The following is a 24,129-nucleotide window of genomic DNA, read 5'->3' as shown; positions in this document are numbered from 1 at the left end:
TGAACCTTCCTTCCCCAGATTCCAGATTCCGAAATACAAAGAAGAGGAAGAAGAAAGAAGACCTGCCCTGCAGCTGCTAAGAAGAGGAAGACACCAACTGCTTTGGCCCCAGCCCTACAGGCCTGGCGACACTCGAACCTGCTCCTGCTCCAACCCGGCATCTATTGTGGCCAGCAACCTCACAAACCCCGGAGGACCTGGCTACCTTTTGGCTCTAAGCCCCTGGGACTCCCATGAGTAGAGGCTCTACTCAAAATCTACTTCTAATCCCTGGCATCAGCCCGGAACCGCGAACCCTACACACTCTGCACCCGCCAAGCCTGGCCTGTGCCGGAGTGACCAAAGACCACGAGGACGACCCCACGACGACTGTGAACCTGAGTCCGGCACCCAAGGACTTCCCTAGACGCTCCTGACGACACCTGCAGCCTCAGAACCAGGTACCCCCCCAACGCGATCAACAGAGGGTAAGATTTCCCGACACCAAAAGGCACCCCTGCACCCGGCGCCCTGCGGCTCCCTGTGCCCAAATCCTGGGTACCTACCTATCCTCCAACTACCCAACTTACCTCTCGAAGTGGTGGTGGCACCTAAAGAATCTTCGTCCCCGAGCTTGCAATCTTTTTCTAAACCGGAGCTCTCCCATTGAAATCAATTGAGCGCCCAAGAGCTCAAAAGCACCCTGCACCCAGCCGCCCGAGTGGCCCTGGCAGTGTAACCTCTACACCTATCTACTTCCCCATTTGCCCTGAGCAAGTGACCAGGAGCCCAGCTCCCACAGCCGCGTAGCCTGCTAGTCAGCAGCCACCAACCAAGGCCCCCCTACCTCTCATAGGATAACATTGGGTCTAACTCTCTCTGCACCCGGCTGCCCCTGTGCCGCTGAGGGTGAAAAAACTCTACCTACCTGACCCTGGGAGACCCCTGAGTCTATGCCCAGCACCTTAACTCTGCCAGTCGAGTACTTACCTTTAAACCGATAACTCAATTTTCTCCATGGGGTAACATTGACTGGTTTCTTCTGAAAATTTCTTCAAAGTGTGGAGTTTTCAAAACTTAAAAATTCACCAAAAATCAGCCGAGTAACGAAAACAAAAATACTCACCTGCTATTAGGTGAGCTCCCAGTGCTGGATCTTGGTGCCCAGCACTGACTCTGAAAAATACTTACAACTGTACTTACCAGTAACCCAATTTTCTTCCATAGGGAATCATTGACTGTTTTTCTGTGAAATTTCTTCAGTGTCAATTTCTGCAAACTTTAAATATTCTTTAAAAATCGTATAACTTCTGAAAACGTAATTACTTACCTGTTTTGGATAAAGGTCCCAGTACTGAGTCTAGGCACCCAGTACTGGATTACAAAAGTAACGAGAACATACTATACCTGCAGCTTGAATTTTCTTCCATAGGGAATCATTGACTGTTTTCTATGAAATTTCTTCTAAGTGTCAACTTTTAAAATAGCAAAATATTACTTAAAAATCCTAGTAGTAACTAAGTCGACTTTTATCACTTGTTTCTAAGTATTGTCCCAGGACTGAATCTAGGATCCAGTCCTGGAATCTCTAAAGTAATCCTGAAAGTAATCTATTGCAAATAACTTGAAATTTCCATTGAACTCAATGCATTATTGTGTTTAAAACTGTGTTGCCTATTGCAACAACTTATAACTTTCTACAAAAGCCAATTGCATATTGCAAAAGTATTTAAATAAAGCATCTCATTCTGAGAAAGTATATTTTAATTCCTATTGTTGGTTCTAAAACAAAACAGACATATCTTTTTTATACAAACCATTGGCCTAGAGTTCAGTTATTGAGTGTGTGAAATCATTTCGCTGACTGAGTGTGTACAACAAATGCTTTACACTGTCCTCTGATACTGCCTTACTGCTCGACCAAGCTACCACTTTAGAGACTAAGGTTATTTCTAACTTTAGCCTCTGCCAAACCTCTGGGGACTGTGGAGTCTGTACATCCTGTACTTATTTTGGAACAGTATATACAGAGCCACTTTCTCACAATAGTACATTTGATCTAAAACCTAGAGAGATGCTGAATAAATGTCTGAATCTTCGGACACTGCGCAGCTTCTAAATCAATTAGCACCCAAAGTTTAATATGTGTACCTTACCTAATGATTAAGCGGACCCTCTTTTACGCATATAAAAAACACGTTGGTTGAAATGAAACAGTTAATGAAAAACATATCGAGCAAAGAGTATTGATATTCTATGAAAAATATCTACACCTTTTTTCTTACTGAATAAATACATTGATGTATAATCAATCATTTTTTGACACAATTGATCCAGCCTCCGTAAAGATTATCCTAAATTACCAACAACAACTGTTGTTCAAGTTGACAAGACTGGGTATTGCGTAAAGTTTTAAATAAGCAACAATCACACCTTGGATACACCGCATTGGTTACAATACTGCCACTATTCAAAGATAGCGTCCAATTGGCAATATGAGCAGTCCCACAATCGTGACACTTTTGTCTCTTACAGGGAGACAAAGTTGGAACATATGCACTGATCAGAGAGATATGCAAGCATACTTTCTATGTTTTCTATCACTCAGGTCAAAAGCCAGACAACAGGTGGACTACTTTATCTTCTGTTGGTTCTGCAGATAAGTACCCATTGGGCTCTGGGATTCCATATGCTAATTAGCAGATTTCACTATACAGCCTCCTTTGGCACCTCCCTTCATCCCTCTCTATGTGTGATGTCATCAGTACATGATTCTGTATGCAAACACATATACTCCTAAGCCCCATCTGGCTCCTTCCAAAACGAGTTATTGTACCTAAATGCAAGCAGAGCAACCAAAGGAGTACTATTCTAGAATATTACAAGAGTTCACTTTGGCACCTCTTTGTTCACCCAGATACAAGATGCCTTTCTTGTAAAAGGATACATATCAGTCTGCCGACAAAGGAGTGTACAATCTCAGCTATTCACTCAATAGCCGACAAAATAGCACATTAGCTCTGCTACTTCGAGAGATGCTGAATGAATGTCTGAAGCTTTGGACACTGTGCAGCTTCCAAGACAATTAGATCACAAAGTTTAATACGTGTACCTTACCTATTGATTAAGAGGACCCTTTTCCACAGATATGAGAAACACTTTAGTTGAAATAAAACAGTTGTTAAAAAAACATATTGACCAATTAATATTGACATTCTATCAAAAATATCTACACCTCTTTGCTTACTAAATAACTATAATGATGTATAATCAATCTTCTTTTGACACAATTGATCCAGCCTCCATAGAGACTATCAAAAATTGCCAATATCAACTATTTTTCAAGTTGACATGGCGGGGTATTGGGTAAAGTTTTCAATAAGCAATAATCACGCCTCGGATAGACCTCATTGGCTACAATACTGCCACTGCACAAAGATAACATCAGCTAGGCGATATGAGCAGTCCCACAACGGTGACACTTTTGTCTGTTACAGGGAGACAAATTTGAAACGTGCACCGATCAGAGAGATATGCAAGCATACTTTCTATGTTTTCTATCACTCGAGTCAAAAGCCAGACATGATATGTACTACTCTATCTTCTGTTGCTTCTGCAGGTAAGTGCCCGTTGGGCTCTGGGATTCCGTATGCTAATTAGCAGATTTCACTATACAGCCTCCTTTGGCACCTCCCTTCGTCCCTCTCTATGTGGGATGTCATCAGTACATGATTATGTATGCAACCACATATCCTCCTAAGCCCAAGCAGGCTCCTCCCAAAACTAGTTCTTGTACCTAAATGCAAGAAAGCAACCAAAGGTGTACTATTCTAGAATATTACAAGAGTTAACTTTGGCGCCTCTTGTTCACCCGGATACGAGATGCCTTTCTTGTAAATGGATACATATCAGTCTGCGGACAAAGGAGTGTACAATCTCAGCTATTCACTCAATAGCCGACAAAATAGTTGTGTGAAAGTGCCATCTTTCTTGAATGGTATGCCCCCACTTTTTGCTGAATTGCTGAATGTACTTTGACTGAGTGTGCCCTGGACTCCTGCCAATCAGGAGCCCAGGGCCTATGTTCCTTCCCAAAACAAAAATCTCAAAACAAAATTGGCAAACCCTGGCCACATGTCAGCCCCTGGTAAGTGGTACACTAGGTACCCAGGGCCTTGTGACCAGGGAAGGCCTCTAAGGGCTGCAGCACTCATTGTGCCACCCTTAGAGGCCCTGTACCCTAACACACACACACTGCCCTGGCAGGCTGAGTGTCTGGGCACAAGACAAAACAGAGAATCGACGTGGCACACATCCCTGTGTGCCATGCCCACAACCTTCACTGCCCTGGCATACATCAGCCACCCCTCTAGCTGGGTGCCCTATGCCAGTGGTGTGGGCACAGAGGCAGGAGCCCGGTGCCCCTACAGTGCCCAGGTCCATTCCTGGGCCCTGTAAGTGCAGTGCTTCCATTTAAGAGTACATGGTGCTGGGAGCTTGTCAAACACGAACTCCACAGCACTATAATGGCAGCACAGAAGACTGAGAAGTTTGGTATCAAACTGCTCAGCATATTAAACCCACACTGATGCCAGTATGGTATTTAATGTACCAAGCACCACAGAGGGCATCTTAGAGAGGCCCCCTGAAACCTAACCTACAATCCACGTCTGTTCTGAGGCTGCCTAGGCTGCCACACAGCAGACATGTTGCTGGACCCCTGGGTAGGAGAGCCCCTGCTCTCCTGGGTCTGCAACAATGCACATCCTGGGCGAGATGCTAGATCTCCTCCCCCAGGATGGGCAGGGGGAAGCTTCAAAGGCATGCCGCCTCAGTGAGCTTCCCCAGGCCACTTGCAACCCCCACTCTGGCGGGAAGCTTGGCCGGAAACCCCAAATAAGGACAGGGGATGGGCCAGCCTGCCAACCCCACCCCTCAGGTGGGGAAGGCGAGGTGAAGCACATCTCCGGGCGCTCGCCATCTTGAAGATGGGAGGCCCTACCCAATCAGGACTAGGCTGCTGCCCCCCTCCCAGAGGAGAGTGGCTGAATAGGGGGTGTACTCACCCCAGGACAGGGACCCATTGGCCCCTGCCCTTCGCCTACCTGTAACGCCCCTAAATTTAGTATTTAGGGGCACCCTGAACCTTCCTTCCCCAGATTCCAGATTCCGAAATACAAAGAAGAGGACGAAGAAAGAAGACCTGCCCTGCAGCTGCTAAGAAGAGGAAGACACCAACTGCTTTGGCCCCAGCCCTACAGGCCTGGCGACACTCGAACCTGCTCCTGCTCCAACCCGGCATCTATTGTGGCCAGCAACCTCACAAACCCCGGAGGACCTTGCTACCGTTTGGCTCTAAGCCCCTGGAACTCCCATGAGTAGAGGCTCTACTCAAAATCTACTTCTAATCCCTGGCATCAGCCCGGAACCGCGAACCCTACACACTCTGCACCCGCCAAGCCTGGCCTGTGCCGGAGTGACCAAAGACCACGAGGACGACCCCACGACGACTGTGAACCCGAGTCCGGCACCCAAGGACTTCCCTAGACGCTCCTGACGACACCTGCAGCCTCAGAACCAGGTACCCCCCCAACGCGATCAACAGAGGGTAAGATTTCCCGACACCAAAAGGCACCCCTGCACCCGGCGCCCTGCGGCTCCCTGTGCCCAAATCCTGGGTACCTACCTATCCTCTAACTACCCAACTTACCTCTCGAAGTGGTGGTGGCACCTAAAGAATCTTCGTCCCCGCGCTTGCAATCTTTTTCTAAACCGGAGCTCTCCCATTGAAATCAATTGAGCGCCCAAGAGCTCAAAAGCACCCTGCACCCAGCCGCCCGAGTAGCCCTGGCAGTGTAACCTCTACACCTATCTACTTCCCCATTTGCCCTGAGCAAGTGACCAGGAGCCCAGCTCCCACAGCCGCGTAGCCTGCTAGTCAGCAGCCACCAACCAAGGCCCCCCTACCTCTCATAGGATAACATTGGGTCTAACTCTCTCTGCACCCGGCTGCCCCTGTGCCGCTGAGGGTGAAAAAACTCTACCTACCTGACCCTGGGAGACCCCTGAGTCTATGCCCAGAACCTTAACTCTGCCAGTCGAGTACTTACCTTTAAACCGATAACTCAATTTTCTCCATAGGGTAACATTGACTGGTTTCTTCTGAAAATTTCTTCAAAGTGTGGAGTTTTCAAAACTTAAAATATTCACCAAAAATCAGCCGAGTAACGAAAACGAAAATACTCACCTGCTATTAGGTGAGCTCCCAGTGCTGGATCTTGGTGCCCAGCACTGACTCTGAAAAATACTTACAACTGTACTTACCAGTAACCCAATTTTCTTCCATAGGGAATCATTGACTGTTTTTCTGTGAAATTTCTTCAAAGTGTCAATTTCTGCAAACTTTAAATATTCTTTAAAAATCGTATAACTTCTGAAAACGTAATTACTTACCTGTTTTGGATAAAGGTCCCAGTACTGAGTCTAGGCACCCAGTACTGGATTACAAAAGTAACGAGAACATACTATACCTGCAGCTTGAATTTTCTTCCATAGGGAATCATTGACTGTTTTCTATGAAATTTCTTCTAAGTGTCAACTTTTAAAATAGCAAAATATTACTTAAAAATCCTAGTAGTAACTAAGTCGACTTTTATCACTTGTTTCTAAGTATTGTCCCAGGACTGAATCTAGGATCCAGTCCTGGAATCTCTAAAGTAATCCTGAAAGTAATCTATTGCAAATAACTTGAAATTTCCATTGAACTCAATGCATTATTGTGTTTAAAACTGTGTTGCCTATTGCAACAACTTATAACTTTCTACAAAAGCCAATTGCATATTGCAAAAGTATTTAAATAAAGCATCTCATTCTGAGAAAGTATATTTTAATTCCTATTGTTGGTTCTAAAACAAAACAGACATATCTTTTTTATACAAACCATTGGCCTAGAGTTCAGTTATTGAGTGTGTGAAATCATTTCGCTGACTGAGTGTGTACAACAAATGCTTTACACTGTCCTCTGATACTGCCTTACTGCTCGACCAAGCTACCACTTTAGAGACTAAGGTTATTTCTAACTTTAGCCTCTGCCAAACCTCTGGGGACTGTGGAGTCTGTACACCCTGTACTTATTTTGGAACAGTATATACAGAGCCACTTTCTCACAATAGTACATTTGATCTAAAACCTAGAGAGATGCTGAATAAATGTCTGAATCTTCGGACACTGCGCAGCTTCTAAATCAATTAGCACCCAAAGTTTAATATGTGTACCTTACCTAATGATTAAGCGGACCCTCTTTTACGCATATAAAAAACACGTTGGTTGAAATGAAACAGTTAATGAAAAACATATCGAGCAAAGAGTATTGATATTCTATGAAAAATATCTACACCTTTTTTCTTACTGAATAAATACATTGATGTATAATCAATCATTTTTTGACACAATTGATCTAGCCTCCGTAAAGATTATCCTAAATTACCAACAACAACTGTTGTTCAAGTTGACAAGACTGGGTATTGCGTAAAGTTTTGAATAAGCAACAATCACACCTCGGATACACCGCATTGGTTACAATACTGCCACTATTCAAAGATAACGTCCAATTGGCAATATGAGCAGTCCCACAATCGTGACACTTTTGTCTCTTACAGGGAGACAAAGTTGGAACATATGCACTGATCAGAGAGATATGCAAGCATACTTTCTATGTTTTCTATCACTCAGGTCAAAAGCCAGACAACAGGTGGACTACTTTATCTTCTGTTGGTTCTGCAGATAAGTACCCATTGGGCTCTGGGATTCCATATGCTAATTAGCAGATTTCACTATACAGCCTCCTTTGGCACCTCCCTTCATCCCTCTCTATGTGTGATGTCATCAGTACATGATTCTGTATGCAAACACATATACTCCTAAGCCCCATCTGGCTCCTTCCAAAACGAGTTATTGTACCTAAATGCAAGCAGAGCAACCAAAGGAGTACTATTCTAGAATATTACAAGAGTTCACTTTGGCACCTCTTTGTTCACCCAGATACAAGATGCCTTTCTTGTAAAAGGATACATATCAGTCTGCCGACAAAGGAGTGTACAATCTCAGCTATTCACTCAATAGCCGACAAAATAGCACATTAGCTCTGCTACTTAGAGAGATGCTGAATGAATGTCTGAAGCTTTGGACACTGTGCAGCTTCCAAGACAATTAGATCACAAAGTTTAATACGTGTACCTTACCTATTGATTAAGAGGACCCTTTTCCACAGATATGAGAAACACTTTAGTTGAAATAAAACAGTTGTTAAAAAAACATATTGACCAATGAGTATTGACATTCTATGAAAAATATCTACACCTCTTTGCTTACTAAATAACTATAATGATGTATAATCAATCTTCTTTTGACACAATTGATCCAGCCTCCATAGAGACTATCAAAAATTGCCAATATCAACTATTTTTCAAGTTGACATGGCAGGGTATTGGGTAAAGTTTTCAATAAGCAATAATCACACCTCGGATAGACCTCATTGCCTACGATACTGCCACTGCACAAAGATAACATCAGCTAGGCGATATGAGCAGTCCCACAACGGTGACACTTTTGTCTGTTACAGGGAGACAAATTTGAAACGTGCACCGATCAGAGAGATATGCAAGCATACTTTCTATGTTTTCTATCACTCGAGTCAAAAGCCAGACATGATATGTACTACTCTATCTTCTGTTGCTTCTGCAGGTAAGTGCCCGTTGGGCTCTGGGATTCCGTATGCTAATTAGCAGATTTCACTATACAGCCTCCTTTGGCACCTCCCTTCATCCCTCTCTATGTGGGATGTCATCAGTACATGATTATGTATGCAACCACATATCCTCCTAAGCCCAAGCAGGCTCCTCCCAAAACTAGTTCTTGTACCTAAATGCAAGAAAGCAACCAAAGGTGTACTATTCTAGAATATTACAAGAGTTAACTTTGGCGCCTCTTGTTCACCCGGATACGAGATGCCTTTCTTGTAAATGGATACATATCAGTCTGCGGACAAAGGAGTGTACAATCTCAGCTATTCACTCAATAGCCGACAAAATAGTTGTGTGAAAGTGCCATCTTTCTTGAATGGTATGCCCCCACTTTTTGCTGAATTGCTGAATGTACTTTGACTGAGTGTGCCCTGGACTCCTGCCAATCAGGAGCCCAGGGCCTATGTTCCTTCCCAAAACAAAAATCTCAAAACAAAATTGGCAAACCCTGGCCACATGTCAGCCCCTGGTAAGTGGTACCCTAGGTACCCAGGGCCTTGTGACCAGGGAAGGCCTCTAAGGGCTGCAGCACTCATTGTGCCACCCTTAGAGGCCCTGTACCCTAACACACACACACTGCCCTGGCAGGCTGAGTGTCTGGGTACAAGACAAAACAGAGAATCGACGTGGCACACATCCCTGTGTGCCATGCCCACAACCTTCACTGCCCTGGCATACATCAGCCACCCCTCTAGCTGGGTGCCCTATGCCAGTGGTGTGGGCACAGAGGCAGGAGCCCGGTGCCCCTACAGTACCCAGGTCCATTCCTGGGCCCTGTAAGTGCAGTGCTTCCATTTAAGAGTACATGGTGCTGGGAGCTTGTCAAACACGAACTCCACAGCACTATAATGGCAGCACAGAAGACTGAGAAGTTTGGTATCAAACTGCTCAGCACATTAATCCCACACTGATGCCAGTATGGTATTTAATGTACCAAGCACCACAGAGGGCATCTTAGAGAGGCCCCCTGAAACCTAATTTACAATCCACGTCTGTTCTGAGGCTGCCTAGGCTGCCACACAGCAGACATGTTGCTGGACCCCTGGGTAGGAGAGCCCCTGCTCTCCTGGGTCTGCAACAATGCACATCCTGGGCGAGATGCTAGATCTCCTCCCCCAGGATGGGCAGGGGGAAGCTTCAAAGGCATGCCGCCTCTGTGAGCTTCCCCAGGCCACTTGCAAACCCCACTCTGGCGGGAAGCTTGGCCGGAAACCCCAAATAAGGACAGGGGATGGGCCAGCCTGCCAACTCCACCCCTCAGGTGGGGAAGGCGAGGTGAAGCACATCTCCGGGCGCTCGCCATCTTGAAGATGGGAGGCCCTACCCAATCAGGACTAGGCTGCTGCCCCCCTCCCAGAGGAGAGTGGCTGAATAGGGGGTGTACTCACCCCAGGACAGGGACCCATTGGTCCCTGCCCTTCGCCTACCTGTAACGCCCCTAAATTTAGTATTTAGGGGCACCCTGAACCTTCCTTCCCCAGATTCCAGATTCCGAAATACAAAGAAGAGGAAGAAGAAAGAAGACCTGCCCTGCAGCTGCTAAGAAGAGGAAGACACCAACTGCTTTGGCCCCAGCCATACAGGCCTGGCGACACTCGAACCTGCTCCTGCTCCAACCCGGCATCTATTGTGGCCAGCAACCTCACAAACCCCGGAGGACCTGGCTACCTTTTGGCTCTAAGCCCCTGGGACTCCCATGAGTAGAGGCTCTACTCAAAATCTACTTCTAATCCCTGGCATCAGCCCGGAACCGCGAACCCTACACACTCTGCACCCGCCAAGCCTGGCCTGTGCCGGAGTGACCAAAGACCACGAGGACGACCCCACGACGACTGTGAACCTGAGTCCGGCACCCAAGGACTTCCCTAGACGCTCCTGACGACACCTGCAGCCTCAGAACCAGGTACCCCCCCAACGCGATCAACAGAGGGTAAGATTTCCCGACACCAAAAGGCACCCCTGCACCCGGCTCCCTGCGGCTCCCTGTGCCCAAATCCTGGGTACCTACCTATCCTCCAACTACCCAACTTACCTCTCGAAGTGGTGGTGGCACCTAAAGAATCTTCGTCCCCGAGCTTGCAATCTTTTTCTAAACCGGAGCTCTCCCATTGAAATCAATTGAGCGCCCAAGAGCTCAAAAGCACCCTGCACCCAGCCGCCCGAGTGGCCCTGGCAGTGTAACCTCTACACCTATCTACTTCCCCATTTGCCCTGAGCAAGTGACCAGGAGCCCAGCTCCCACAGCCGCGTAGCCTGCTAGTCAGCAGCCACCAACCAAGGCCCCCCTACCTCTCATAGGATAACATTGGGTCTAACTCTCTCTGCACCCGGCTGCCCCTGTGCCGCTGAGGGTGAAAAAACTCTACCTACCTGACCCTGGGAGACCCCTGAGTCTATGCCCAGAACCTTAACTCTGCCAGTCGAGTACTTACCTTTAAACCGATAACTCAATTTTCTCCATAGGGTAACATTGACTGGTTTCTTCTGAAAATTTCTTCAAAGTGTGGAGTTTTCAAAACTTAAAATATTCACCAAAAATCAGCCGAGTAACGAAAACGAAAATACTCACCTGCTATTAGGTGAGCTCCCAGTGCTGGATCTTGGTGCCCAGCAGTGACTCTGAAAAATACTTACAACTGTACTTACCAGTAACCCAATTTTCTTCCATAGGGAATCATTGACTGTTTTTCTGTGAAATTTCTTCAAAGTGTCAATTTCTGCAAACTTTAAATACTCTTTAAAAATCGTATAACTTCTGAAAACGTAATTACTTACCTGTTTTGGATAAAGGTCCCAGTACTGAGTCTAGGCACCCAGTACTGGATTACAAAAGTAACGAGAACATACTATACCTGCAGCTTGAATTTTCTTCCATAGGGAATCATTGACTGTTTTCTATGAAATTTCTTCTAAGTGTCAACTTTTAAAATAGCAAAATATTACTTAAAAATCCTAGTAGTAACTAAGTCGACTTTTATCACTTGTTTCTAAGTACTGTCCCAGGACTGAATCTAGGATCCAGTCCTGGAATCTCTAAAGTAATCCTGAAAGTAATCTATTGCAAATAACTTGAAATTTCCATTGAACTCAATGCATTATTGTGTTTAAAACTGTGTTGCCTATTGCAACAACTTATAACTTTCTACAAAAGCCAATTGCATATTGCAAAAGTATTTAAATAAAGCATCTCATTCTGAGAAAGTATATTTTAATTCCTATTGTTGGTTCTAAAACAAAACAGACATATTTTTTATACAAACCATTGGCCTAGAGTTCAGTTATTGAGTGTGTGAAATCATTTTGCTGACTGAGTGTGTACAACAAATGCTTTACACTGTCCTCTGATACTGCCTTACTGCTCGACCAAGCTACCACTTTAGAGACTAAGGTTATTTCTAACTTTAGCCTCTGCCAAACCTCTGCGGATTGTGGACTCTGTACACCCTGTACCTATTTTGGAACAGTATATACAGAGCCACTTTCTCACAATAGTACATTTGATCTAAAACCTAGAGAGATGCTGAATAAATGTCTGAATCTTCGGACACTGCGCAGCTTCTAAATCAATTAGCACCCAAAGTTTAATATGTGTACCTTACCTAATGATTAAGCGGACCCTCTTTTACGCATATAAAAAACACGTTGGTTGAAATGAAACAGTTAATGAAAAACATATCGAGCAAAGAGTATTGATATTCTATGAAAAATATCTACACCTTTTTTCTTACTGAATAAATACATTGATGTATAATCAATCATTTTTTGACACAATTGATCTAGCCTCCGTAAAGATTATCCTAAATTACCAACAACAACTGTTGTTCTAGTTGACAAGACTGGGTATTGCGTAAAGTTTTGAATAAGCAACAATCACACCTCGGATACACCGCATTGGTTACAATACTGCCACTATTCAAAGATAACGTCCAATTGGCAATATGAGCAGTCCCACAATCGTGACACTTTTGTCTCTTTCAGGGAGACACAGTTGGAACATATGCACTGATCAGAGAGATATGCAAGCATACTTTCTATGTTTTCTATCACTCAGGTCAAAAGCCAGACATCAGGTGGACTATTTTATCTTCTGTTGGTTCTGCAGATAAGTACCCATTGGGCTCTGGGATTCCATATGCTAATTAGCAGATTTCACTATACAGCCTCCTTTGGCACCTCCCTTCATCCCTCTCTATGTGTGATGTCATCAGTACATGATTCTGTATGCAAACACATATACTCCTAAGCCCCATCTGGCTCCTTCCAAAACGAGTTATTGCACCTAAATGCAAGCAGAGCAACCAAAGGAGTACTATTCTAGAATATTACAAGAGTTCACTTTGGCACCTCTTTGTTCACCCAGATACAAGATGCCTTTCCTGTAAAAGGATACATATCAGTCTGCCGACAAAGGAGTGTACAATCTCAGCTATTCACTCAATAGCCGACAAAATAGCACATTAGCTCTGCTACTTAGAGAGATGCTGAATGAATGTCTGAAGCTTTGGACACTGTGCAGCTTCCAAGACAATTAGATCACAAAGTGTAATACGTGTACCTTACCTATTGATTAAGAGAACCCTTTTCCACTGATATGAGAAACACTTTAGTTGAAATAAAACAGTTGTTAAAAAAACATATTGACCAATGAGTATTGACATTCTATGAAAAATATCTACACCTCTTTGCTTACTAAATAACTATAATGATGTATAATCAATCTTCTTTTGACACAATTGATCCAGCCTCCATAAAAACTATCAAAAATTGCCAATATCAACTATTTTTCAAGTTGACATGGCGGGGTATTGGGTAAAGTTTTCAATAAGCAATAATCACGCCTCGGATAGACCTCATTGGCTACGATACTGCCACTGCACAAAGATAACATCAGCTAGGCGATATGAGCTGTCCCACAACGGTGACACTTTTGTCTGTTACAGGGAGACAAATTTGAAACGTGCACCGATCAGAGAGATATGCAAGCATACTTTCTATGTTTTCTATCACTCGAGTCAAAAGCCAGACATCATATGTACTACTCTATCTTCTGTTGCTTCTGCAGGTAAGTGCCCGTTGGGCTCTGGGATTCCGTATGCTAATTAGCAGATTTCACTATACAGCCTCCTTTGGAACCTCCCTTCATCCCTCTCTATGTGGGATGTCATCAGTACATGATTATGTATGCAACCACATATCCTCCTAAGCCCAAGCAGGCTCCTCCCACAACTAGTTCTTGTACCTAAATGCAAGAAAGCAACCAAAGGTGTACTATTCTAGAATATTACAAGAGTTAACTTTGGCGCCTCTTGTTCACCCGTATACGAGATGCCTTTCTAGTAAATGGATACATATCAGTCTGCGGACAAAGGAGTGTACAATCTCAGCTATTCACTCAATAGCCGACAAAATAGTTGTGTGAAAGTGCCATCTTTCTTGAATGGTATGCCCCCACTTTTTGTTGAATTGCTGAATGTACTTTGACTGAGTGTGCCCTGGACTCCTGCCAATCAGGAGCCCAGCGCCTATGTTCCTTCCCAAAACAAAAATCTCAAAACAAAATTGGCAAACCCTGGCCACATGTCAGCCCCTGGTAAGTGGTACCCTAGGTACCCAGGGCCTTGTGACCAGGGAAGGCCTCTAAGGGCTGCAGCACTCATTGTGCCACCCTTAGAGGCCCTGTACCCTAACACACACACACTGCCCTGGCAGGCTGAGTGTCTGGGTACAAGACAAAAGAGAGAATCGACATGGCACACATCCCTGTGTGCCATGCCCACAACCTTCACTGCCCTGGCATACATCAGCCACCCCTCTAGCTGGGTGCCCTATGCCAGTGGTGTGGGCACAGAGGCAGGAGCCCGGTGCCCCTACAGTACCCAGGTCCATTCCTGGGCCCTGTAAGTGCAGTGCTTCCATTTAAGAATACATGGTGCTGGGAGCTTGTCAAACACGAACTCCACAGCACTATAATGGCAGCACAGAAGACTGAGAAGTTTGGTATCAAACTGCTCAGCACATTAAACCCACACTGATGCCAGTATGGTATTTAATGTACCAAGCACCACAGAGGGCATCTTAGAGAGGCCCCCTGAAACCTAACCTACAATCCACGTCTGTTCTGAGGCTGCCTAGGCTGCCACACAGCAGACATGTTGCTGGACCCCTGGGTAGGAGAGCCCCTGCTCTCCTGGGTCTGCAACAATGCACATCCTGGGCGAGATGCTAGATCTCCTCCCCCAGGATGGGCAGGGGGAAGCTTCAAAGGCATGACGCCTCTGTGAGCTTCCCCAGGCCACTTGCAACCCCCACTCTGGCGGGAAGCTTGGCCGGAAACCCCAAATAAGGACAGGGGATGGGCCAGCCTGCCAACTCCACCCCTCAGGTGGGGAAGGCGAGGTGAAGCACATCTCCGGGCGCTCGCCATCTTGAAGATGGGAGGCCCTACCCAATCAGGACTAGGCTGCTGCCCCCCTCCCAGAGGAGAGTGGCTGAATAGGGGGTGTACTCACCCCAGGACAGGGACCCATTGGTCCCTGCCCTTCGCCTACCTGTAACGCCCCTAAATTTAGTATTTAGGGGCACCCTGAACCTTCCTTCCCCAGATTCCAGATTCCGAAATACAAAGAAGAGGAAGAAGAAAGAAGACCTGCCCTGCAGCTGCTAAGAAGAGGAAGACACCAACTGCTTTGGCACCAGCCCTACAGGCCTGGCGACACTCGAACCTGCTCCTGCTCCAACCCGGCATCTATTGTGGCCAGCAACCTCACAAACCCCGGAGGACCTGGCTACCTTTTGGCTCTAAGCCCCTGGGACTCCCATGAGTAGAGGCTCTACTCAAAATCTACTTCTAATCCCTGTCATCAGCCCGGAACCGCGAACCCTACACACTCTGCACCCGCCAAGCCTGGCCTGTGCCGGAGTGACCAAAGACCACGAGGACGACCCCACGACGACTGTGAACCCGAGTCCGGCACCCAAGGACTTCCCTAGACGCTCCTGACGACACCTGCAGCCTCAGAACCAGGTACCCCCCCAACGCGATCAACAGAGGGTAAGATTTCCCGACACCAAAAGGCACCCCTGCACCCGGCGCCCTGCGGCTCCCTGTGCCCAAATCCTGGGTACCTACCTATCCTCCAACTACCCAACTTACCTCTCGAAGTGGTGGTGGCACCTAAAGAATCTTCGTCCCGAGCTTGCAATCTTTTTCTAAACCGGAGCTCTCCCATTGAAATCAATTGAGCGCCCAAGAGCTCAAAAGCACCCTGCACCCAGCCGCCCGAGTGGCCCTGGCAGTGTAACCTCTACACCTATCTACTTCCCCATTTGCCCTGAGCAAGTGACCAGGAGCCCAGCTCCCACAGCCGCGTAGCCTGCTAGTCAGCAGCCACCAACCAAGGCCCCCCTACCTCTCATAGGATAACATTGGGCCTAACTCTCTCTGCACCCGGCTGCCCCTGTGCCGCTGAGGGTGAAAACACTCTACCTACCTGACCCTGGGAGACCCCTGAGTCTATGCCCAGAACCTTAACTCTGCCAGTCGAGTACTTACCTTTAAACCGATAACTCAATTTTCTCCATAGGGTAAAATTGACTGGTTTCTTCAGAAAATTTCTTCAAAGTGTGGAGTTTTCAAAACTTAGAAATTCACCAAAAATTAGCCGAGTAACGAAAACGAAAATACTCACCTGCTATTAGGTGAGCTCCCAGTGCTTGATCTTGGTGCCCAGCACTGACTCTGAAAAATACTTACAACTGTACTTACCAGTAACCCAATTTTCTTCCATGGCGAATCATTGACTGTTTTTCTGTGAAATTTCTTCAAAGTGTCAATTTCTGCAAACTTTAAATATTCTTTAAAAATCGTATAACTTCTGAAAACGTAATTACTTACCTGTTTTGGATAAAGGTCCCAGTACTGAGTCTAGGCACCCAGTACTGGATTACAAAAGTAACGAGAACATACTATACCTGCAGCTTGAATTTTCTTCCATAGGGAATCATTGACTGTTTTCTATGAAATTTCTTCTAAGTGTCAACTTTTAAAATAGCAAAATATTACTTAAAAATCCTAGTAGTAACTAAGTCGACTTTTATCACTTGTTTCTAAGTACTGTCCCAGGACTGAATCTAGGATCCAGTCCTGGAATCTCTAAAGTAATCCTGAAAGTAATCTATTGCAAATAACTTGAAATTTCCATTGAACTCAATGCATTATTGTGTTTAAAACTGTGTTGCCTATTGCAACAACTTATAACTTTCTACAAAAGCCAATTGCATATTGCAAAAGTATTTAAATAAAGCATCTCATTCTGAGAAAGTATATTTTAATTCCTATTGTTGGTTCTAAAACAAAACAGACATATATTTTTTATACAAACCATTGGCCTAGAGTTCAGTTATTGAGTGTGTGAAATCATTTTGCTGACTGAGTGTGTACAACAAATGCTTTACACTGTCCTCTGATACTGCCTTACTGCTCGACCAAGCTACCACTTTAGAGACTAAGGTTATTTCTAACTTTAGCCTCTGCCAAACCTCTGCGGATTGTGGACTCTGTACACCCTGTACCTATTTTGGAACAGTATATACAGAGCCACTTTCTCACAATAGTACATTTGATCTAAAACCTAGAGAGATGCTGAATAAATGTCTGAATCTTCGGACACTGCGCAGCTTCTAAATCAATTAGCACCCAAAGTTTAATATGTGTACCTTACCTAATGATTAAGCGGACCCTCTTTTACGCATATAAAAAACACGTTGGTTGAAATGAAACAGTTAATGAAAAACATATCGAGCAAAGAGTATTGATATTCTATGAAAAATATCTACACCTTTTTTCTTACTGAATAAATACATTGATGTATAATCAATCATTTTTTGACACAATTGATCTAGCCTCCGTAAAGATTATCCTAAATTACCAACAACAACTGTTGTTCTAGTTGACAAGACTGGGTATTGCGTAAAGTTTTGAATAAGCAACAATCACACCTCGGATACACCGCATTGGTTACAATACTGCCACTATTCAAAGATAACGTCCAATTGGCAATATGAGCAGTCCCACAATCGTGACACTTTTGTCTCTTTCAGGGAGACAAAGTTGGAACATATGCACTGATCAGAGAGATATGCAAGCATACTTTCTATGTTTTCTATCACTCAGGTCAAAAGCCAGACATCAGGTGGACTATTTTATCTTCTGTTGGTTCTGCAGATAAGTACCCATTGGGCTCTGGGATTCCATATGCTAATTAGCAGATTTCACTATACAGCCTCCTTTGGCACCTCCCTTCATCCCTCTCTATGTGTGATGTCATCAGTACATGATTCTGTATGCAAACACATATACTCCTAAGCCCCATCTGGCTCCTTCCAAAACGAGTTATTGCACCTAAATGCAAGCAGAGCAACCAAAGGAGTACTATTCTAGAATATTACAAGAGTTCACTTTGGCACCTCTTTGTTCACCCAGATACAAGATGCCTTTCCTGTAAAAGGATACATATCAGTCTGCCGACAAAGGAGTGTACAATCTCAGCTATTCACTCAATAGCCGACAAAATAGCACATTAGCTCTGCTACTTAGAGAGATGCTGAATGAATGTCTGAAGCTTTGGACACTGTGCAGCTTCCAAGACAATTACATCACAAAGTGTAATACGTGTACCTTACCTATTGATTAAGAGAACCCTTTTCCACTGATATGAGAAACACTTTAGTTGAAATAAAACAGTTGTTAAAAAAACATATTGACCAATGAGTATTGACATTCTATGAAAAATATCTACACCTCTTTGCTTACTAAATAACTATAATGATGTATAATCAATCTTCTTTTGACACAATTGATCCAGCCTCCATAGAGACTATCAAAAATTGCCAATATCAACTATTTTTCAAGTTGACATGGCGGGGTATTGGGTAAAGTTTTCAATAAGCAATAATCACGCCTCGGATAGACCTCATTGGCTACGATACTGCCACTGCACAAAGATAACATCAGCTAGGCGATATGAGCAGTCCCACAACGGTGACACTTTTGTCTGTTACAGGGAGACAAATTTGAAACGTGCACCGATCAGAGAGATATGCAAGCATACTTTCTATGTTTTCTATCACTCGAGTCAAAAGCCAGACATCATATGTACTACTCTATCTTCTGTTGCTTCTGCAGGTAAGTGCCCGTTGGGCTCTGGGATTCCGTATGCTAATTAGCAGATTTCACTATACAGCCTCCTTTGGCACCTCCCTTCATCCCTCTCTATGTGGGATGTCATCAGTACATGATTATGTATGCAACCACATATCCTCCTAAGCCCAAGCAGGCTCCTCCCAAAACTAGTTCTTGTACCTAAATGCAAGAAAGCAACCAAAGGTGTGTGTTGTGATGTGCTTATTCTCTATACACTCTCCCTACTCTGGCTCTCTGCCTGCCTGCTCAGTCTTTGATGAGGTATGTTAGAATGTTGAGGGTGGTTGGAATTCTAGTGGGATCAGTTGGTGAGAAGGGGCTGAGCAGGGAGGACGCTGCTCCTGGTGGGGCATTAAGAAGGAACAGAACATCTTCCTGTAACATGTAACTAATGATTTGGATCTAAAGAATAAATCATCATTCATTAATACAAGACATTGCCTGCGCCCATTCTTTCTTCATAACACTGGCGACGAGTTAAAGAACCTGCGTGTACCTTCATAGAGTTTGGACTTGTGAACTGAAGGGCCTACTTTGGATGAACTTGGAACTGAAGAAGCGCACTTAAGGAAAAAAAAAGAAGTAATTTTGCACTCCACAAGCCCCACCAGTGACCATAAGACCGGTCAGCCCTATTGTGGAGGTGCCTGATGATGGACTGGGGTGAGAGTTCCCCAAAAGACTGATTGGACTAGTTGCTGTTTGGTCCTGGGTAAAACCGACATCCCTGTGAGGAGTAAAGGCTGGTAGTCTATTATTTGCTGCTGCTGAGGTGAAAATGATGACGATATGAATTCCGGCGCAAGGGAAAGGGACTGATCAGCATCACAGCATCACACACGCACTACGGAGCATCGCATTTCAGTCTGTGTGCCCGTTTCAATTGGTGTTGGTTATGTCTGACTTGAGCTGCAACGTGTCAGAGGAATAGACAGCTGCACCGTGTACTGGGGATTTGGCAACTGGGAGCTGTTCCGGAGTAAACTGTGGTACAGTACAGTAGGAATTTCTCCGACTTTGTCTGCCAAGAAGTGGATCTTGCAGTGACTTTTGTGGAATTACTTCCACGAGTTTTGTTTGCCCTTATGCTGCTATGTCTATGTTGAGACTGGAAGTATGCGGTAATTTGCAACCGCCGCAATCGGGCTTTTAAAAAAAAATAAAGAGAGACTGTGACTAAACTGTGGATTTATGATCGGACACTCCTGTGTCGGGGGGCACGAGTCGAGCCCCAGGAAGTGTTTGCCTGGACTTCGTGCTCGCATGGAGTATTGGCGTGACAGCTATGGGAGTAATTTAACGTCCTAAGATGGTGGCCATAACGGGCGGATATTGATTTGAGGTTTAAAAACATACCGGCATTCTGTAAGTAGCGCGTGGTTCTCTTGAAGAGTGGGTTTCCGCGCGCTGAGCCGTCCTTCAAGTTCTTCTCCGATGCGTGTCATTGTGGAACGCGTATTGTCAACGCGACCCCGGATGTTCCTTGGTGACCTCAGCGTTGTTGTTACGGCGTTTCGTAATTGCGTAGTTCAACGCGGAAGGTCGTTGGACGTTGCCCTGGTAACCACTGCGCGGCGAGTTTCGTGATGGTGGATTTAGGAATTCTTTGAACGCGGGTATTTCGGGACGCTATCCTGCATGATGTCACTGGATTGAAAGTTATCAGCTGGGGGAGTCCTAGGTGAGAATCTCGGGTGAGAGATCGCTCACCGGAGCCAGAGACTTTCCTCTTCTTTATTTTTCAGCAATGTGACACTGTTATTGTTTTTATGTTCTGAATGGTGGGGTTTATTTCCCTAGGATGTGGTGGTTGGTTGGGTTACAGTTTATTATTGGGGGTTTTGTGCATTTGAGTTTAAATTCCTTATTGTGGCCAATATATTTTGGGGTTCAAGGACATACTTGTTTTGATATGTTGCCTTGAACTGTAGGGGGTTGAAGGTTACCCTGTGTTTGTATAAGGGTTAAAGGATACCCTAAATGGTCTAGAGTCACCCACGTGTGGGTGTGTCTTGGGTTAAAGGTTACCCTAAATTTTGTCTTGGGTTATAAATACCCATAGTGTTTTGCGTGTGTGTGTTATAGGGTTAAGGGATACCCTAAATTTTGACATGGGCTATAAATTTCCCATAGTGTATATTGAGTGTGTGTTTTAGGGTTAAGGGATACCCTAAAATTCGTCGTGGGGTATAATTACCCATAGTCTTTTGCGAGTGTGTTTTTGGGTTAAAGGGATACCCTAGATTTGACATGAGTTATGGTTACTCATAGTTATCGCAAGTGTGTTTTAGGGTTAAGGGATACCCTAGTTCTGTCAGTTTTAGTTACCTATAAAGCATTTTGAGTTTTAAGGTACCCTATGTTTGGTTAGGGTTATGGGATTTAGTCTTAGATCTGTTTTTATTGGTGGATCTGTCTTGTCTCAGGTTGTGCAGCTTAGGGTTGTAGTTCCCTTTTCTGCCGCAGTCTTGTGCCTTTTTATGAGGCATAATGGGTACGTTGTGGGGTGTAGTGTTGTGTCTTGTACCCATAGTTGTAGTCTGAGTTTTCATGCTTGTTTTGCAATTTTGTTTTTGATCATTATCAGGGGAAGGATGGTGTTTAATGTGTTGGTTATTCATCTTTCCTTTCTACTAAATGTGTGTTAAATTTTATCGTCATGCATTTTACTGTTATGATCATTATCGCTGGGGGGGTGATGTTTAATTTGTTGTTATTAATGCATCCTCCTATGCTCAGTGAGTGTTGTATTATCATAACACTTGTTGATTGTTTTCGAATATTATAAGGGGGGAGATGTGTTGTGATGTGCTTATTCTCTATACACTCTCCCTACTCTGGCTCTCTGCCTGCCTGCTCAGTCTTTGATGAGGTATGTTAGAATGTTGAGGGTGGTTGGAATTCTAGTGGGATCAGTTGGTGAGAAGGGGCTGAGCAGGGAGGACGCTGCTCCTGGTGGGGCATTAAGAAGGAACAGAACATCTTCCTGTAACATGTAACTAATGATTTGGATCTAAAGAATAAATCATCATTCATTAATACAAGACATTGCCTGCGCCCATTCTTTCTTCATAACAGTGTACTATTCTAGAATATTACAAGAGTTAACTTTGGCGCCTCTTGTTCACCCGGATACGAGATGCCTTTCTTGTAAATGGATACATATCAGTCTGCGGACAAAGGAGTGTACAATCTCAGCTATTCACTCAATAGCCGACAAAATAGTTGTGTGAAAGTGCCATCTTTCTTGAATGGTATGCCCCCACTTTTTGCTGAATTGCTGAATGTACTTTGACTGAGTGTGCCCTGGACTCCTGCCAATCAGGAGCCCAGGGCCTATGTTACTTCCCAAAACAAAAATCTCAAAACAAAATTGGCAAACCCTGGCCACATGTCAGCCCCTGGTAAGTGGTACCCTAGGTACCCAGGGCCTTGTGACCAGGGAAGGCCTCTAAGGGCTGCAGCACTCATTGTGCCACCCTTAGAGGCCCTGTACCCTAACACACACACACTGCCCTGGCAGGTTGAGTGTCTGGGTACAAGACAAAACAGAGAATCGACATGGCACACATCCCTGTGTGCCATGCCCACAACCTTCACTGCCCTGGCATACATCAGCCACCCCTCTAGCTGGGTGCCCTATGCCAGTGGTGTGGGCACAGAGGCAGGAGCCCGGTGCCCCTACAGTACCCAGGTCCATTCCTGGGCCCTGTAAGTGCAGTGCTTCCATTTAAGAGTACATGGTGCTGGGAGCTTGTCAAACACGAACTCCACAGCACTATAATGGCAGCACAGAAGACTGAGAAGTTTGGTATCAAACTGCTCAGCACATTAAACCCACACTGATGCCAGTATGGTATTTAATGTACCAAGCACCACAGAGGGCATCTTAGAGAGGCCCCCTGAAACCTAACCTACAATCCACGTCTGTTCTGAGGCTGCCTAGGCTGCCACACAGCAGACATGTTGCTGGACCCCTGGGTAGGAGAGCCCCTGCTCTCCTGGGTCTGCAACAATGCACATCCTGGCCGAGATGCTAGATCTCCTCCCCCAGGATGGGCAGGGGGAAGCTTCAAAGGCATGACGCCTCTGTGAGCTTCCCCAGGCCACTTGCAACCCCCACTCTGGCGGGAAGCTTGGCCGGAAACCCCAAACAAGGACAGGGGATGGGCCAGCCTGCCAACTCCACCCCTCAGGTGGGGAAGGCGAGGTGAAGCACATCTCCGGGCGCTCGCCATCTTGAAGATGGGAGGCCCTACCCAATCAGGACTAGGCTGCTGCCCCCCTCCCAGAGGAGAGTGGCTGAATAGGGGGTGTACTCACCCCAGGACAGGGACCCATTGGTCCCTGCCCTTCGCCTACCTGTAACGCCCCTAAATTTAGTATTTAGGGGCACCCTGAACCTTCCTTCCCCAGATTCCAGATTCCGAAATACAAAGAAGAGGAAGAAGAAAGAAGACCTGCCCTGCAGCTGCTAAGAAGAGGAAGACACCAGCTGCTTTGGCACCAGCCCTACAGGCCTGGCGACACTCGAACCTGCTCCTGCTCCAACCCGGCATCTATTGTGGCCAGCAACCTCACAAACCCCGGAGGACCTGGCTACCTTTTGGCTCTAAGCCCCTGGGACTCCCATGAGTAGAGGCTCTACTCAAAATCTACTTCTAATCCCTGGCATCAGCCCGGAACCGCGAACCCTACACACTCTGCACCCGCCAAGCCTGGCCTGTGCCGGAGTGACCAAAGACCACGAGGACGACCCCACGACGACTGTGAACCCGAGTCCGGCACCCAAGGACTTCCCTAGACGCTCCTGACGACACCTGCAGCCTCAGAACCAGGTACCCCCCCAACACGATCAACAGAGGGTAAGATTTCCCGACACCAAAAGGCACCCCTGCACCCGGCGCCCTGCGGCTCCCTGTGCCCAAATCCTGGGTACCTACCTATCCTCCAACTACCCAACTTACCTCTCGAAGTGGTGGTGGCACCTAAAGAATCTTCGTCCCCGAGCTTGCAATCTATTTCTAAACCGGAGCTCTCCCATTGAAATCAATTGAGCGCCCAAGAGCTCAAAAGCACCCTGCACCCAGCCGCCCGAGTGGCCCTGGCAGTGTAACCTCTACACCTATCTACTTCCCCATTTGCCCT

The 24,129-nt window shown here is 45.6% G+C and overlaps 8 non-coding genes across 8 annotated transcripts; all 8 read right to left on the bottom strand.

Annotated features, from left to right (window-relative positions):
• Positions 1-2,316: 2,316 nt before the first annotated feature.
• On the bottom strand, positions 2,317-2,457 carry LOC146783603 (U4 spliceosomal RNA). Its single transcript, XR_014971233.1, has one exon. It is a non-coding gene; the product is annotated as a U4 spliceosomal RNA (small nuclear RNA).
• An 821-nt stretch (positions 2,458-3,278) lies between these two features.
• On the bottom strand, positions 3,279-3,419 carry LOC146783602 (U4 spliceosomal RNA). The gene has a single exon (XR_014971098.1). It is a non-coding gene; the product is annotated as a U4 spliceosomal RNA (small nuclear RNA).
• Positions 3,420-7,439: 4,020 nt separating this feature from the next.
• Positions 7,440-7,580, bottom strand: LOC146783601 (U4 spliceosomal RNA). The gene has a single exon (XR_014971194.1). It is a non-coding gene; the product is annotated as a U4 spliceosomal RNA (small nuclear RNA).
• Positions 7,581-8,401: 821 nt separating this feature from the next.
• LOC146783600 (U4 spliceosomal RNA) lies at positions 8,402-8,542 on the bottom strand. The gene has a single exon (XR_014971150.1). It is a non-coding gene; the product is annotated as a U4 spliceosomal RNA (small nuclear RNA).
• Positions 8,543-12,560: 4,018 nt separating this feature from the next.
• Positions 12,561-12,701, bottom strand: LOC146783599 (U4 spliceosomal RNA). The gene has a single exon (XR_014971208.1). It is a non-coding gene; the product is annotated as a U4 spliceosomal RNA (small nuclear RNA).
• An 821-nt stretch (positions 12,702-13,522) lies between these two features.
• LOC146783598 (U4 spliceosomal RNA) lies at positions 13,523-13,663 on the bottom strand. The gene has a single exon (XR_014971116.1). It is a non-coding gene; the product is annotated as a U4 spliceosomal RNA (small nuclear RNA).
• Positions 13,664-17,681: 4,018 nt separating this feature from the next.
• LOC146783597 (U4 spliceosomal RNA) lies at positions 17,682-17,822 on the bottom strand. Its single transcript, XR_014971207.1, has one exon. It is a non-coding gene; the product is annotated as a U4 spliceosomal RNA (small nuclear RNA).
• Positions 17,823-18,643: 821 nt separating this feature from the next.
• On the bottom strand, positions 18,644-18,784 carry LOC146783596 (U4 spliceosomal RNA). The gene has a single exon (XR_014971067.1). It is a non-coding gene; the product is annotated as a U4 spliceosomal RNA (small nuclear RNA).
• Between the last annotated feature and the right edge of the window lie 5,345 nt (positions 18,785-24,129).

The sequence above is a fragment of the Triturus cristatus genome, chromosome 11, assembly GCF_964204655.1.
Source record: "Triturus cristatus chromosome 11, aTriCri1.1, whole genome shotgun sequence".
Classification (NCBI taxonomy): Eukaryota; Metazoa; Chordata; class Amphibia; order Caudata; family Salamandridae; genus Triturus; species Triturus cristatus.
This window is presented reverse-complemented; position numbering and strand designations above follow the sequence as displayed.